Consider the following 17,037-nt stretch of genomic DNA (forward strand, 5'->3'; position numbering starts at 1 on the left):
GCGGCTCAAGACGAAAGTTTTGTCTCAAATACAGATAGTGTTGAGGATCAGTGGACAAAGTTCAAAACCATCGTACAATATGCATTAGATGAGTATGTGCCAAGCAAGATCATAAGAGATGGAAAAGAGCCACCGTTGTACAACAACCGAGTTAAAAAACTGCTCCGGAATCAAACGAAACTTCACAGCAAACATAAATGTAGCCAAAGCCTTGCAGACAAACAAAAATTACTCGAAACGAAATGTAGTGTGAGGAGGGCTATGCGAGAAGCGTTCAATGAATTCGAAAGTATTGTTCTATGTACCGACTTGGCAGAAAATCCTAAGAAATTTTGGTCTTATGTCAAAGTGGTAGGTGGATCAAAACAAAATGTCCAGACACCCTGTGACCAAAATGATACTGAAACAGAAGATGACAGACTAAAGGCCGAAATACTAAATGTCTTTTTCCAAAGCTGTTTCACAGAGGAAGACTGCACTGTAGTTCCATCTCTAGATTGTCGCACAGATGAAAAAATGGTAGATATCGAAATAGATGACAGAGGGATAGAAAAACAATTAAAATCGCTCAGAAGAGGAAAGGCCGCTGGACCTGATGGGATACTAGTTCAATTGTACACAGAATACGCGAAGGAACTTGCCACCTTCTTGCAGCGGTGTACCGTGGGTCTCTAGAACAGAGTAGCGTTCCAAAGGATTGGAAAAGGGCACAGGTCCTCCCCGTTTTCAAGAAGGAACGTCGAACAGCTGTGCAGAACTATAGACCTATATCTCTAACGTCGATCAGTTGTAGAATTTTGGAACACGTATTATGTTCGAGCATAATGACTTCTCTGATGACCAGAAATCTACTCTGTAGGAATCAGCATGGGTTTCAAAAAAGACGATCGTGCGAAACTCAGCACATTCGTCCACCAGACTCAGAGAGCCATAGACACGGGTTCCCAGGTAGATGCCGTGTTTCTTGACTTCTGCATGGCGTTCGATACAGTTCCCCACAGTCGTTTAATGAACAAAGTAAGAGCATATGGACGATCAGACCAATTGTGTGATTGGATTGAAGAGTTCCTAGATAACAGAACGAAGCATGTCATTCTCAATGGAGAAAAGTCCTCCGAAGTAAGAGTGATTTCAGGTGTGCCGCAGGGGAGTGTCGTAGGACCGTTGCTATTCACAATACACGTAAATGACCTTGTGGATAACATCGGAAGTTCACTGAGGCTTTTTGCGGATGATGCTGTAGTGTATCGAGAGGTCGTAACAATGGAAAATTGTACTGAAATGCAGGAGGATCTGCAGAGAATTGACGCATGGTGCAGGGAATGGCAATTGAATCTCAATGTAAACAAGTGTAATGCGCTGCGAATACAAAGAAAGAAAGACCCCTTATCATTTAGCTACAATATAGCAGGTCAGCAACTGTAAGAAGTTAATTCCATAAATTATCTAGAAGTAGACATTAGTAGTGATTTAAAATGGAATGACCATATAAAATTAATCGTCGGTAAATCAGATGCCAGACTGAGATTCGTTGGAAGAATCCTAAGGAAATGCAATCCGAAAACAAAGGAAGTAGGTTACAGTACACTTGTTCGCCCACTGCTTGAATACTGCTTACCAGTGTGGGATCCGTACCAGATAGCGTTGATAAAAGAGATAGAGAAGATCCAACAGAGAGCAGCACGCTTCGTTACAGGATCATTTAGTAATTGCGAAAGCGTTACGGAGTTGATAGATAAACTCCAGTGGAAGACTCTGCAGCAGAGACGCTCAGTAGCTCGGTACGGGCTTTTGTTGAGTTTCGAGAACATACCTTTACCGAGGAGTCAAGCAGTATATTGCTCCCTCCTACGTATATCTCGTGAAGATACAATGAGGACAAAATCAGAGTGATTAGAGCCCATACAGAGGCATACCGACAATCCTTCTTTCCACGAACAGTACGAGACTGGAATAGAAGGGAGAACCGATAGAGGTACTCAAGGTACCCTCCGACACCCACCGTCAGGTGGCTTGCGGAGTGTGGATGTAGATATAGAATATTCTCTTTAAAATTCTAAGGGTAGCAGGGGTACAATACCGGGAGCAAAAGACTATTTACAACTTGTGCAGAAAGCAGTCAGCAGTTACAATAGTCAGTGACATGAAAGGGATGCAGTGGTTGAGAAGGGAGTGAGACATGGTTGTAACCTATCCCCAGCATTATTAAAGCTGTACAGCGAGCAAGCAGTAAAGGAAATAAAAGAAAAATTTCAAGTAGGAATTAAAGTTCAGGGAGAATAAATAAAAACTTTGAGGTTTGGTGATGACATTGTAATTTTGTCAGAGACAGCAAAGGACTTGGAAGAGCAGTTGTACAGAATGGACAATGCCTTGAAAGGAGGATATAAGATGCACATCAACTGAAGCAAAATAATGATAATGGAATGTAGTCGAATTAAGCCAGGTGATGCTGAGGGATTCGATTAGGAAATGAGGTACTTGAAGTAGTAGATGAGTTTTGTTATTTGGGCGGCAAAATAACTGTCGGTGGCTGAAGTAGAGAGGATATAAAATGAAGACTGGCAATGGCAAGAATAGAGTTTCTGTACAAAAGAAATTTTCTTAACACCGAAAACAGATTTAAATATTAGGAAGTCTTTTCCGAAAGTATTTAAATGGCATGCAGACATACCTGTATATGGAAGAGAAACATGGACAATAAATAGTTTATACAGAAAGAGAATAGAAGCTTTTGAAACATGGTGCTACAGGTGATTACTGAAGATTAGGTGGGTGCATTGTGTAACTAATGAGGTGGTACTGGACAGAATTGGAGAGAAAAAATTGTGGCGAAACTTGACTAGAAGAATGGATCGGTTCGTAGGACCAAAAGATGAATACAGTTAGTAAAATCAGAAGGATGTAAGTTGCAGTAGTTATTCAGAGATGACGTTTTCACAGGATAGTGTACCATGAAGAGCTGCACAAAACATGTATTTGGACTGAATACCATAACGACAGCAAATATATTAATGTAATGTGTAAAGTCTAAAGTATAAATATAAAGTATATTTGTAATTATAGTTGCATATAAACTCTGATGACACTGGCTGAATGGAAAATGATCCATTCTATTCTATTCTGTTCTATTCCATTCTCTGGTGAGCTTAGCCACTGTTGGGAATTTCTATTACTTATTCAGAGTATTTGACTGTATGAACTTGAAAATCCTGTTACAGCAAATTATGTTTGGTATATATAAGTACAAAACTGGATTGAGTTACCTGATATTAAAAAACTAATTCATAAACTTATAACAAGCACTTTAAGCAACTTACAGACAGGAGGCCATTTTTAATTATAAAAGCTTAAAGATGATGATATTTCAGTTTTTATTATTTCATTAACATAAAGCTTATTTGAGACAGAGCCATCACTTAGGGGAAGAATGATTGCTAAAGTAAGTAGTCACGGCTTGTTTTTCCATAAATGTGTTAGGTACCACATTATTTAAAGCTGGAGTCAAAACTATATCTTTTATAATAAATAAAGAAACACTGTCTGGAATAAAATGTTTTATATATCAACTACTGGTTTCAGTCTGCTTTGTAGATCATCTTCTGGTCTGACACCACAAAGTGCAGTATCGCAACAGTAGTGTATACCACCAACTACACACAAAATGATGTGATCCAGATGGTGTTTGTTTATTTATTATAACAGAAGGCCACAGTTCCTAATACATAAAATCAGTTATCTCTTTTCATTGATGATACAATAATTGCTGTTGAGACAAATAAAGAAGTGTTAACAGAGTAAATTAGGCTATAAATGACATTTTGTAAAAATTCTTTATTGCTCGTCCTCAATCTAGTATTCTCTGAATTTTTCAATAGAAGCAGTTCATTAAGTTGGGTACTGCTTAAAAATAGCACAGTAGCAAATACAGATCCGTGAAACTATCATTAAATGTGGCAACATATTTTGCATTGGAATGTCTACATTTTATTAGAGCTCTAAGACACTTATTTGATGACAGTTTCAAAATCAAACATTACGTTATTTGCAATGTGAATAACATGGAGACATAAATCAGTATGTAAACGTCATGTTCTTACATTAATTTCCCACCACATTATATTCTGAGATAATTCTTCTCTGAAACTTGAATCATTCATTCCTAAGAGAAGTATAATAAGAACAGTGTGACAGGTTCAAAGACATAAATCTTGTAAATACGTATTTAAACAATTATGAGTACATGAAACACCACTGAAGTGGAGTTCATTCTTACTGTAATGTAATTTCTATTTTTGTGATCCGAAATTCCTTTTTGAATATCCTTTTACCTATATGAAATCTCTATGTACAGCCTCTGTGGAATGAAGATTTCATTCATTCTTCATTTATTCAGTCACATGTCATGTTCTCAAAATTTGATCATGAAGCAAAGTCTCCACAGATGTGGAAAGAGTCGAGCTTCACGATTACTAGCATAAATAGTCACTAAAAGGTTGATATGAAAAACAATATAATGACAAATCATGACTTACTGTCAATCCCTCACAGTGATAATTACAGGAATTACTTCTAGATTACTTCAGGTAGACACATAATGAGGAATAAACTGCTACTTTAAAAAAAAGCCATTTGTTCTCCCTTTATACTACTAAAATACTGTTTTTATTTTCTACGTCATATTAAGCATTTATGCAATTTCACTGATTTTAAAGGCCCTTTAGTCAGTAAACTGAGAAAGCTAAATACATGTTTAATATGAACAGTACTGTTAACCAGAGTTTAAATCCTGTAGCCCAAATATTTCAACAGTTTATAGGAGAAGATTAGGTGGGTGGATCACGTAACTAATGAGGAGGTATTGAATAGGATTGGGGAAAAGAGAAGTTTGTGGCACAACTTAACTAGAAGAAGGGATCGGTTGGTAGGACATGTCCTGAGGCATCAAGGGATCACAAATTTAGCATTGGAGGGCAGTGTGGAGGGTAAAAATCGTAGAGGGAGACCAAGAGATGAATACACTAAGCATATTCAGAAGGATGTAGGTTGCAGTAGGTACTGGGAGATGAAGGAGCTTGCACAGGATAGATTAGCATGGAGAGCTGCATCAAACCAGTCTCAGGACTGAAGATCACAACAACAACAATAGGAGAAGTAGTTAATAATTTTGTCTTATGCTTTGTGACAGAATATCTGGTAATTTTCAGTTTCATGCCTGGTGTCTGCTGGCAACATGTTATACATTTTTACACTGTGATAAACAAGTAAACTGAGCCCTAGGAAAGGCTGCGAAGCCTACATGGAAATTATTTTTACTTTTAATATTGTTGTTGTAAATTGCACATTTCATGCTAAATTCATTAGAGTTATTAACATCAGATATTATTAAAGAGTAAATGTGTTTACACATAAGTAAAATAATTCCTACCTTCCTGAAGAGGCCTTCAATGTCATAACACTTTAGTTTCCCCTGATTATCTTTATCGTTTTCACAGCCAAAAGTCTTGGAAAGGTTCCATGTACTAATTATAAGTCACCTGATTATCTCCACTTTTTAAATAGATATTACTACTGCACTTTTTGCTTTTTTTGGTTGGTTGCTTGGTATGGGGGATTAAAGGGACCAGACTGCTATGGTCATTGGTCCCTTTTTCCAAAATTTCAAACCCACACACAGAATAAAAATGAACAATGGAAAAGAAAGCATACGGCACAGGACAAGAAGACTTAGACAGAGACCAGACAAAAGGAATTAAAATCACACAGAGTGTGACAGCGGTTGGCTGACCATAGAGACAAAAAAAAATAAAAAGCTAACCACCAAGAAACACACTAAAAACTCAGACTAAAATCGTTGGCCAAAGACCAGAATCAATACAAAAAGGACAAACACTTAGATTAAGTGATAAAAGCCCCCTGCCCAAATAAAACGCAAAACTAAGCCTCCCATAGCAGTGTCATTTTTTTAAAAGGGCAGGGAGTGTATGAGGCAGCGCAAACGTCTGCCAGAGAACAGTTAAAAGGGGACAGGCCAACAAAATGTGGACCACTGTCAAAGCCGACCTGCAGCGACATAGAGGCGGGTCCTCATGGCGCTGTAAATGGCTGTGTGTCAAGCAGATGTGGCCAATGTGGAGCTGACAAAGGACTACTGAGTCTCTGCGAGTGGCTCGCATGAATGACCGCCACACATCCGTCGTTTCCTTGATAGGACGGAGTTTGTTTGGTGTGGGCAGGTTGTGCCATTCAGTGTCCCAAAGTTCGAAAACTTTGCGGCGTAAGATCGTTCTCAAATCAGTCTCCGGGAAGCCAACGTCCAGAGATGGTTTACTGGTGGCCTGTTTGGCCAGGTGGTCAACATGTTCATTGCCGGGTATCCCAACATGGCCTGGGGTCCACACAAAGAGCACAGAGCGGCCGCAACAGGTAAGAGTATGGAGGGATTCCTGGATAGCCATCACCAGATGAGAGCGAGGGAAACACTGGTCGATAGCTCGTAAACCGCTCAGGGAGTCGCTACAGATAATAAAGGACTCACCTGAGCAGGAGTGGATATACTCTAGTGCACCAGAGATGGCGACCAGCTCAGCAGTGAAAATGCTGCAGCCAGCCAGCAATGAATATTGTTTGTAATGGTCCCCTAGAGTCAGAGCATAACTGACATGACCAGTAACCATCGAACCATCACTGTAAACAACACCAGAGCCCTGATATGTGGTAAGGATGGAAAAAAGCGGCGGAGGAAGGCCTCTGGAGGGACAGAGTCCTTTGGGCCCCATGCCAATTCGAGCTGAAGGCAAGGGCAGGGCACGCACCACAGGGGTGTACACAGAGGGGCCCAGAAAGGAGGTGGAAGAGGGAAAACCTCAAGCCCTGAGAGAAGCTTTCTGACGCGGACCGCGATCATACAACCCGACTGGGGCCGACGTTCCCGGAGATGGACGACTGACCGAGGGAACAGCAAACGATAATTAGGATGCCTGAGCAAGCTACAAACATGTGCAACATAAGCGCCCAGTTAACGTTGGCGCCATAACTGCAGTGTAGGAACACCTGCCTCCACAAGTCAGCTGTTCACAGGGCTGGTCCAGAAAACACCAGTGGCAAGTCGTATCCCACTGTGAAGGACTGGGTCCAGCACCCCAATGAAGAAGGGGATGCTGAACCATAAGCCAGGCTCCCATAATCCTGATGCGACTGGATTACTTACTGGTAGAGCCGTAAGAGAGTAGATCGGTCGGCGCCCCAGCTGGTGTGGCTCAAGCATCGCAGAGCATTAAGATGCCGCCAACACATCTGTTTAAGCTGCCAAATATGTGGGAGCCAAGTCAACCAGGCATCAAAAACCACACCCAAAAACCGATGTGTCTCCACCACAGTAGAAAGTTAGCCGGCAAGATAAAGCCACGGCTCAGAGTGAACTGTTCATCGCCGGCAGAAATGCATAACGCAGGTCTTGGCAGCCGAAAACTGGAAGACATGCGCTACAGCCCAAGACTGCGCCTTGCAGATAGCGCCCTGCAGCTGACGTTCAGCCGCTGCAATGTCAATGGAGCTATAGTAGAGGCAGAAGTCGTCAGTATAGAAGGAAGTTGAGACAGACGTTTCCACCGGAGCAGCGAGCCCGTTAATTGCAATTAAAACAGGCAGACACTTAGGACAGATCCCAGTGGTACCCCATTCTCCTGAACTCTGGAAGAACTATGGAAGGCCGCGACTTACACGCGGAAGATACGATGTGACAGAAAATTTCGTAGGAAAATCGGCAGTGGACACCGAAGACCCCAACCATGAAGTGTAGAGAAAATGTGATGGCGCCATGTCGTATCATACGCCTTCTGCATGTCAAAAAATACATCGACGAGGTGCTGACGGCAGGCAAAGGCTGTACGGATGGCTGACTCCAGGCTCACCAGATTGTCGGCGGCAGAGCGGCCTTTACGGAACCCACCCTCAGACAGAGCCAGAAGGCCCCGCTACTCGAGAACCCAACTCAACCGCCGGCTCACCATGCGTTTGAGCAACTTGCAAAGAATGTTGGTGAGGCTAATGGGGCAGTAGCTGTCCACCTCCAAAGGGTTCTTGCCTGGTTCCATTGGGATGGAAACTCACCCTCGGCACAGATACGGTTTTAAAGGTCGAGGAGACGTCACTGGCAGTTCACTGAGAAGTGTTTCAGCATCTGACAGTGGATGCGACCTGGCCCGGGAGATGTATCGGAGCAAGCAGTTAGGGCACTGTGCAATTCCCACTCAGTGAATGGGACATTGTAGGATTCAGGATGGCGCATGTGAAATGAAAGTCTCCGATGTTCCAACAAGCCAGTGGGTAATTCACAGATGCGGAACTAGGAGCAAAATGGTCTGCTAAGTGGTTGGCTATTATGTCGGAGTCAGTACAAATTGCCCCATTCTGTGAGAGCGCAGGGACACTGACAGGGGTCCGATAGCCATAGAGGCGTCTAATCTTGGCCCAGACCTGCGATGGAGAGACATGGAGGCCAATGGTGGAGACATACCGTTCCCAGCACCCGTGCTTGTGTTGGCGAATGATGCGGAGTGCCTGCACACAGAGCCGTTTAAAGGCGACGAGGTTTTCTAAAGATGGATGCCGCTTGTGACGCTGGAGCGCCTGCCTCCGATCTTTAATCGCCTTGGTGATCATAGGCGACTACCAAGGCACAATCCTCCGCCGAGGGGACCCAAAAGAACGGGGAATGGCTGATTCTGCAGCAGTAACAATGTTGATGGTGACTGAGTCTACCACCACATCAATGGCTTCAGTAGAAAGAGGCCCAATAGCGGTCATGGAGGAGAACAAGTCCCAGTCAGCCTTATTCATAACCCAGCTGCAAGGGCGCCCAGAAGAGTGACACAGTGGCAGTGACAGATAGATTGGAATGTGGTCACGACCACACAGGTCGTCATGCACACTCCATTGAACAAATGGTAAGATACTAGGGCTGCAGATCGAAAGGTTGATGGCAGAGTACATGCCATGTGCCACACTGAAATGTGTGAAGGCACCATCGTTGAAAAGGGAGAGGTCGAGCTGTGCCAATACATTCTCTACGGTGGCGCCTCGACCTGTTGCCACTGACCCACCCCACAGAGGGTTATGGGCGTTGAAGTCGCCCAGTAACAGAAAAGGTGGCGGCAATTGGGCATTCAGCGCCGCCAGGACATGCAGCAGGACATCATCATCCGGTGGAAGATAGAGACTGCAGACAGTAACAGCCTGTGGCATCCGCACCCGAACAGTGACAGCCTCTAAAGGTGTTAGTAGAGGGGCAGACTCGCTGTGAAGAGAGTGAAGGACATAGATGCAGACGTCACCAGACACTCTTTCATAAACTGCCCGGTTCTTATAATAACCCCGGTAGCCACAGAGGGTGGGGGTTCGCATTGCCGGAAACCAAGTTTCGTGAAGACCAATGAAGAAGAAAGGGTGAAGGCTGAGAAGTTGTCGGAGCTCAGCAATATGTTGGAAGCAACCACCACAGTTCAACTGGAGGATGATATGATCCACAGCTGAGAAAGGCGTGAAGGGACTGGGGAGTCAGATTACGCCGCTGGGTCACCTGTTGCCTCCGATTGAGCACCTGTGCAAGTGCTATCCATCGCGTCCGAGGGACTGGCGAGATCGAGGTCCTCAGCGGACACCAGAATCTCCACCTCATCCTCAGACGCAGAGCTCAAAGGGTGCGGTGGGGTGGGTGCCACTGCAAGTTCCTTGGCCTTAGAGGTCTTTCTCTTGAACTTCTCTCACTGAACCTTGGGTTTCACCGGCTGGGAGGGCTTCACCGATTCAGGCTCCAGGACGGAGGAGGATTGCGAAGCCCTACAACCAGCCGCTGGTGGGAACTTATGCCACTGTCATGTGTCATCCTTCCCGCTGGTGGAAACCTGGAAGGGAGGGACCCAAGGGCCCCTTCCGAGCGATAGTAGCTGAAGAAGTTGGACACTTCTTTGGCTCAGACGTGGGGATGGACGTCCCTGATGGGTGGGAGGATGTATCTCCCGAGGTAGGTGGCGCAGGAGTAACAGGGTTGGGAGAGCCTCCCCACAGGCAAGGGGGCATGGGGAGTGGTACGGCTCATTGATACAGCTGGAATTCTCGGAACTGATGGTGCTAGCATGGTTATTGTAGCAGCGGTGTAGGAAGATGTCATTCTCACAGGATGGAGTCGGCCATACTTCATCTTAGCCTCACTATAGGTCAGTCAGTCCAGGGTCTTATATTCCATGATTTTTCGCTCTTTCTGTAAGATCCTGCAGTCTGGTGAGCAAGGTGAATCATGCTCTCCACAGTTGACACGGATGGGAGGCAGGGCACATGGAGTATTGGGATGTGATGGGAGTCCACAATCTCGACATGTGAGGCTGGATGTACAGCGGGAAGACATATGGCTAAACTTCAAGCACTTGAAGCACTGCATTGGGGGAGGGATATAGGGCTTGACATCACACCGATAGACCATCACCTTGACTTTCTCCGGTAATGTATCACCCTCGAAGGCCAAGATGAAGGCACCGGTAGCAACCCTCGGACCCCGATGAAAGCGCAGGACGAAATGCACACCTCAACGCTCTAAGTAGGTGCACAGTTCGTCATCAGACTGCAAAAGTAGGTCCATATGGAAAATAATACCCTGAACCATATTTAAACTTGTATGTGGTGTGATGGTAATGTTAACGTCCCCCAACTTGTCACAGGCAAGTAACCTACGTGACTGGACAGAGGATGCCATTTTTATCAAAACTGACCCAGAGCACATTTTGGAAAAACCCTCCTCCTCCCCAAACTTGTCCTCTAAATGCTCTACGAATAACTGAGGCTTTGTGGACATGAAAGACTCCCAATCAGCTCTTGTACAAACTAGGAACTGGGGCTAATTATTGTGACTGCCATCCTGAGACTTAGGGTCCTCCCACAGTGTGGCCATGGAGGGGAACGTTTTCGGATCGTGCTTCTGAGCATTAAACTGAGCCCGAGAACGCTTAGAGACTGCTGGTGGCTGGCCACCAGCGGGAGATGATATACCACGCTTCATTGCAGGTCATCCACCCTGATGCCATCCACTCTGACTAACTGCCCTCCCCATGGGCGCCACCCAGACTCAGCAAGGGCCACCTGGCAGGATGCCCCAGGGGGATAGACATCTACTCCTTGGTATACATGGGGAGTTAACGGCGCAGGCATCAGCAGAGCGATCACTGTGTTGTCAGGGGGCTACAACCAACAGGGTACATGGCGGCCCCACCACTACAGACTGGCTACCGTGCTGGATCATAGGTGCAAAAATGTCCAAGGTCGTCGTCTCAGCAAAAAGCAACACCGCACAGTGCATAGTGGTAATCGCACCCAGGAAGGTATCCTCGCCCAAGAGATGGAAAACGAACAGGACAGCATTGTGACGGTGAGAAAGCCAGCTAAGGTCTCAACGCACTACGGATACAGTGCACCATGTAAGGCGCCCTTCCCCAATTGGCTTGCTCTTCGGAAGAATTTAGAAAGATTGAGGTCAAACCTGAGAGGGGAGCATCACATAAGGCCGAAACTTTTGAGACTCCTTTTAGTCGCCTCTTACGACAGGCAGAAGTACCGAGGGTCTATTGTAACCCCCTAACCCGCAGGTTTTTTTTTAAGGGAATATGCTTTAACTCACTGAATTATTACAGAGGTAACTCAAGGTTCCTGTTAGAACTATTGCGTAAATACAGAGGGTTACCAATGCTGAAATATCATCATCACCAGAATAGTTACTGATCTACTTAAATTTGGGATCTCCATAATAACAGTTGATATGGCGAAACTGTTGTCTGCTGGTGAAGCATACAAAGCCTAAGAAAATGTTATGGCTATCCTTTTGACTGTCCAGTTTTTGTCAGGTTTTCCAGCTATAGTCAGGAAGAATTTACTGAATTGGTATCCAGTGACTTCAATTTAACATCTGGTTCACTACTATATTCACTCAGTGCTGAACATGATTTATAGTCCAGCGAACAAAGGAAAGTGAGGGGGCAAAATTTGTGTCCTTGTAAAATTTTGAACAGTGGTAGAAGGGTGTGTCATGAATAACATACTAGAAAACCTGGCTGGTAGGGTGTGTGCACATGTGTGGGTGGGGGGAACCATTTAAAGGCCACCTTTTTACAATTTTCTTGAAGAACTCGGAAATCACAGCTTCTAGCAAAAATGAATTTTATCCATAGTGAACTTCGTGACTGTTCCTGTATAGGGTGTAGAAAAATTTCTGCTACCTGTCACAATAAAAGCTTATTTATTTGTCACATGACCTGTTTCGAGCTTGTGCTCATCCTCTGGTAATTATACTTTCATGTACATGTTGCTGGAGATCACTTTATAAACACACAAAAAATATTTGCTGGTGACTAAACAAAAACAAGTGGGGCAATTATAAGCGGCAAGTCACCATTTGTCGAAAATATATCTGTACTTACATAAAGATGAAACATCATTATTATAGTTACACTGTGGTGACAGATTTCCCACGTAGTTGCACACTTACTATCATTTTCATGTCCATATTTCAGTTTTGTAAAGTTTAGCTGCATATTTCACTATTACAACATGCAGTCGTGAAATACACTGTGTTTAGGTACAAACATAATTAACATATGAATGAACTATGGTCAAAGAACTTAGCACGTGTAAAGATGTTGCTCATACAGAAACATGTAGGTTATGGTCAAGGAAATTCGCAATAGGAAGTGCAAGTGTGTTGCACATATAGGAACTTAAAAAGCTATTATAGACTACGAAGACATTTTTTAATACACATTATGAATTTTTTTGATCTTTGTCAGAGAGCTTATACCTAGGAAGTACAATTATGTTATAATATATATGAAATTACTCAAAGCTATTACAAATTAAAAAGTGACAGGTAGAACTGTTCTGAGCCACACTATTGTCAGAGAACTTAGATCTAGGAAATACAATAATTTTACACACATGAAATTTTGAAAGCTATTACAAATTATACAATGACAGTTACAGCTTGTGTTTGCAATATGATTTTTACAAATTACAACAATGACACTTGAACTGTTGTATGACTGCTACATCGAATTTCCATAGAATATTCCTTTGTTATTATATCAGAGGAAAATTAGTTTTTGTTTTTGAATATTTTATGAAATATGTGAAGATAAGATTTGTTTGCAAGCTCCACTTGTCCGTTAAGAATAAGATCTGGGGAGCTAGAGCTGTGGATATAAATTTATTTCCTTTGTTCACAGTGTTTCCTCCTCTTCCACTTCCCGTGTTTTTTCCTCAGAGCACCCTCCCTCCCTTCTCTCCCTTCTCTCCCTCCTCCCTTCTTCCCCCCTCCTCCCCCTCGGCTTCCCCTACCCCCCATACCTTCTTTCTTCCCTCCATCTCCTCTGCCCCTGGCGTCTAAACTCTCCCATCTCCCCCACCCTCTTCTCCTCTTTTGGCAGGTCCCCGGACTCGCACACGCCTCGTGAACATTAGCGCGCAGGAGATCGTCGCCCTCAGTTTTGTGTGTGTGCCGTCGTGTTTGTGCTTTAGTGTTTTTAGCCACACACGCTCTATCGTTCATGTGTATCATCACCATCATCAGTGTTCATGTACAGTGCTGACAGTCTCTTGTTTTCTTCGAGTGTGAACGGCTTTGTTTTTTTAAAATTACTGTGTCTACTGTTATTTTGACCACCAATATGTTCTGTTGCTTATGTGTCTTCATTGTTTATCTCTATTTGTACTGCCTGAGGCTGAAGAGTGGCGTAAAATTGCCGCTGCCAGCTCACCTTGTATAAGGTGCAAAATTACAATAAAGGGAAAAAAATCACAGTGTGTAGTATTTGTAGGTTGTCTGTAATGACAATGGCTTGAGTGACCATGGTCTTTTAGATGAATTGTATAAGTCGATTTATCTAAGTTTTTTAGCCAGAAGGCATCCATAATCTCACAGTATCTTATAGTGGAAGTCCTTCTAGTTTGATCTATGTAGAACTGTGGGCAACTGTCACACAAAAGTTTGTAAATACCTGATTTGTGGTGGCACTGGTTATCTGTCTCACTACTGTGAATGCTGTGCTGCTGTATCTTGTTGTTAGTGCTGAAAGAAATTTGAATACCAGTTTTCCGAAAGAGGTTGGCAATTTGGTATGAAATTTTTCCTATAAAGGGTACACAGGCGAATGTGTTCTTTCCTTCTTGGGAATCTGATTTAGTAGGTGTGCATTGCTTCTTTGTGATTTTGTTGTTCAGTTTATCAATTATATCTTGGTTGCATCCATTTCTATATGCAATTTCTTTGATAATGTTAATTTCTCTTTGTTCATCATGGGGCTGTGTTTGATTTTATGTATATGATTAAGTGTGGATCTGAAGAATGCCATTTTGTGTTGTACTGGATGACATGAGGAGTTGTTAATGACAACATCACTAGTGGTGGGTTTTCTGTAAGTCTGGCAAGCAAGTTTGTTGTTTACATTAGATATTGTAAGGTCAAGAAAATTGATGCCTTTATGTACTTGATGTTCTACAGTGAAGTTGATGTTGTTGTGCATGCTGCTGAGGACCTTAGCTAGTTTCTCAATCTCCTCAGTTGTACCATTGAACAAGATGATAGTATCATCCACATACCTCTTGTAGTATATTATTTAATTTTCAAGTGAGCTGTCTGATCTGAAAAAATTATTTTCTATGTGGTTAATGTAAATATCTGCAAGTATTCCTGCCAAACTACTGCCCATTGCAAGACCATCTTGTTGTTTATAAATTTTGTTATTACAAGTAAAATAAATGTGTGATAGGACGAAATCTAGCATGTAAATGAGTTCACTTATCTCAGCCTTGGATAGTTTTTTGTTTCAATAGGTTGTTTTTAATTATCTGAATAGTGTCATGTATAGGAATGTTGGTGTAAACGTTTACAATGACCATTGAGGCAAATTTGGCACCCTTTGGTATTGGTGAGTCTTTGATATGCTCAATACGTTCATAGCTATTCTAAATTGAAGAACTGTTTTCATAGGTGTAAAAGTCACTCAGAATGTATTTGTTTCTTGATGATAAAGTATGCTGGACTGTTTCTTGAGTTGACTATGAGGCATATATGACAACTTTCTTTATGAATCTTGAGTTGCGAACATAGTTTTGGTGCGGATGGATTCATGACAAGGCATTATGGAACATCAGAGTCAGATACCAGGAAGTCATAAGATTTTAGTAGTTTCTTAAGCTGGGCCTAAAATTTGGGTGTGGGGTATTGTGAATTTCATGTATGTTATTATTCTGGAAAAATTCTAGAGTTTTGTAGATATATTCAGATTCATATATATAACAACAGCTGAGTTCCCTTTATCAGATTTGACTACCAGAGCTTTGTTTTCAGATAGTTTTCTATTAATATTTCTGAGCAGTTTGGAGTCACATTTATTTGATTTTGTAAGTTTTTGTGTATGATATTGGTAACTTGCAGCCCAATACCATCAACATTTGTCTTCAAACAACAGCTATGGTCTCCATCATGTCATCATATTACAAAATTGTACCAATACTATTCAAATTTCTTTCAGCACTAACGACAAGCTACAGCAGACCATCATTCACAGCAGTGAGATAGATACCCAATGCCACCACAAATTAGGTAGTTAAAAGCTTTTATGTTACAGTTGCGCACAGTTCTTCATAGATCAAACTGGAAGGAGTTTCACTATAAGATACTGTGAGCATATGGATACCTTCTGGCTAAATAACTTTGATAAATCCACCTGTGCAATGCATCTAAAAGACCATGATCACTCAGCCAAAACCATTACAGAAAACCACAAATACCACACACTGTGGACAAAGGAAAGAAAATGAATCTGTTCGAAGAGCTAGAAATTTATACTCCTGGAAATGGAAAAAAGAACACATTGACACCGGTGTGTCAGACCCACCATACTTGCTCCGGACACTGCGAGAGGGCTGCACAAGCAATGATCACACGCACGGCACAGCAGACACACCAGGAACCGCGGTGTTGGCCGTCGAATGGCGCTAGCTGCGCAGCATTTGTGCACCGCGGCCGTCAGTGTCAGCCAGTTTGCCGTGGCATACGGAGCTCTATCGCAGTCTTTAACACTGGTAGAGCATGCCGCGACAGCGTGGACGTGAACCGTATGTGCCGTTGACGGACATTGAGCGAGGGCGTATAGTGGGCATGCGGGAGGCCGGGTGGACGTACCGCCGAATTGCTCAACACGTGGGGCGTGAGGTCTCCACAGTACATCGATGTTGTCGCCAGTGGTCGGCGGAAGGTGCACGTGCCCGTCGACCTGGGACCGGACCGCAGCGACGCACGGATGCACGCCAAGACCGTAGGATCCTACACAGTGCCGTAGGGGACCACACCGCCACTTCCCAGCAAATTAGGGACACTGTTGCTCCTGGGGTATCGGCGAGGACCATTCGCAACCGTCTCCATGAAGCTGGGCTACGGTCCCGCACACCGTTAGGCCGTCTTCCGCTCACGCCCCAACATCGTGCAGCCCGCCTCCAGTGGTGTCGCGACAGGCGTGAATGGAGGGACGAATGGAGACGTGTCGTCTTCAGCGATGAGAGTCGCTTCTGCCTTGGTGCCAATGATGGTCGTATGCGTGTTTGGCGCCGTGCAGGTGAGCGCCACAATCAGGACTGCATACGACCGAGGCACACAGGGCCAACACCCGGCAACATGGTGTGGGGAGCGATCTCCTACACTGGCCGTACACCTCTGGTGATCGTCGAGGGGACACTGAATAGTGCACGGTACATCCAAACCGTCATCGAACCCATCGTTCTACCATTCCTAGACCGGCAAGGAAACTTGCTGTTCCAACAGGACAATGCACTTCCGCATGTATCCCGTGCCACCCAACGTGCTCTAGAAGGTGTAAGTCAACTACCCTGGCCAGCAAGATCTCCGGATCTGTCCCCCATTGAGCATGTTTGGGACTGGATGAAGTGTCGTCTCACGCGGTCTGCATGTCGAGCACGAACGCTGGTCCAACTGAGGCG

Source organism: Schistocerca gregaria, chromosome X (genome assembly GCF_023897955.1).
Source record: "Schistocerca gregaria isolate iqSchGreg1 chromosome X, iqSchGreg1.2, whole genome shotgun sequence".
NCBI classification, from domain to species: Eukaryota; Metazoa; Arthropoda; class Insecta; order Orthoptera; family Acrididae; genus Schistocerca; species Schistocerca gregaria.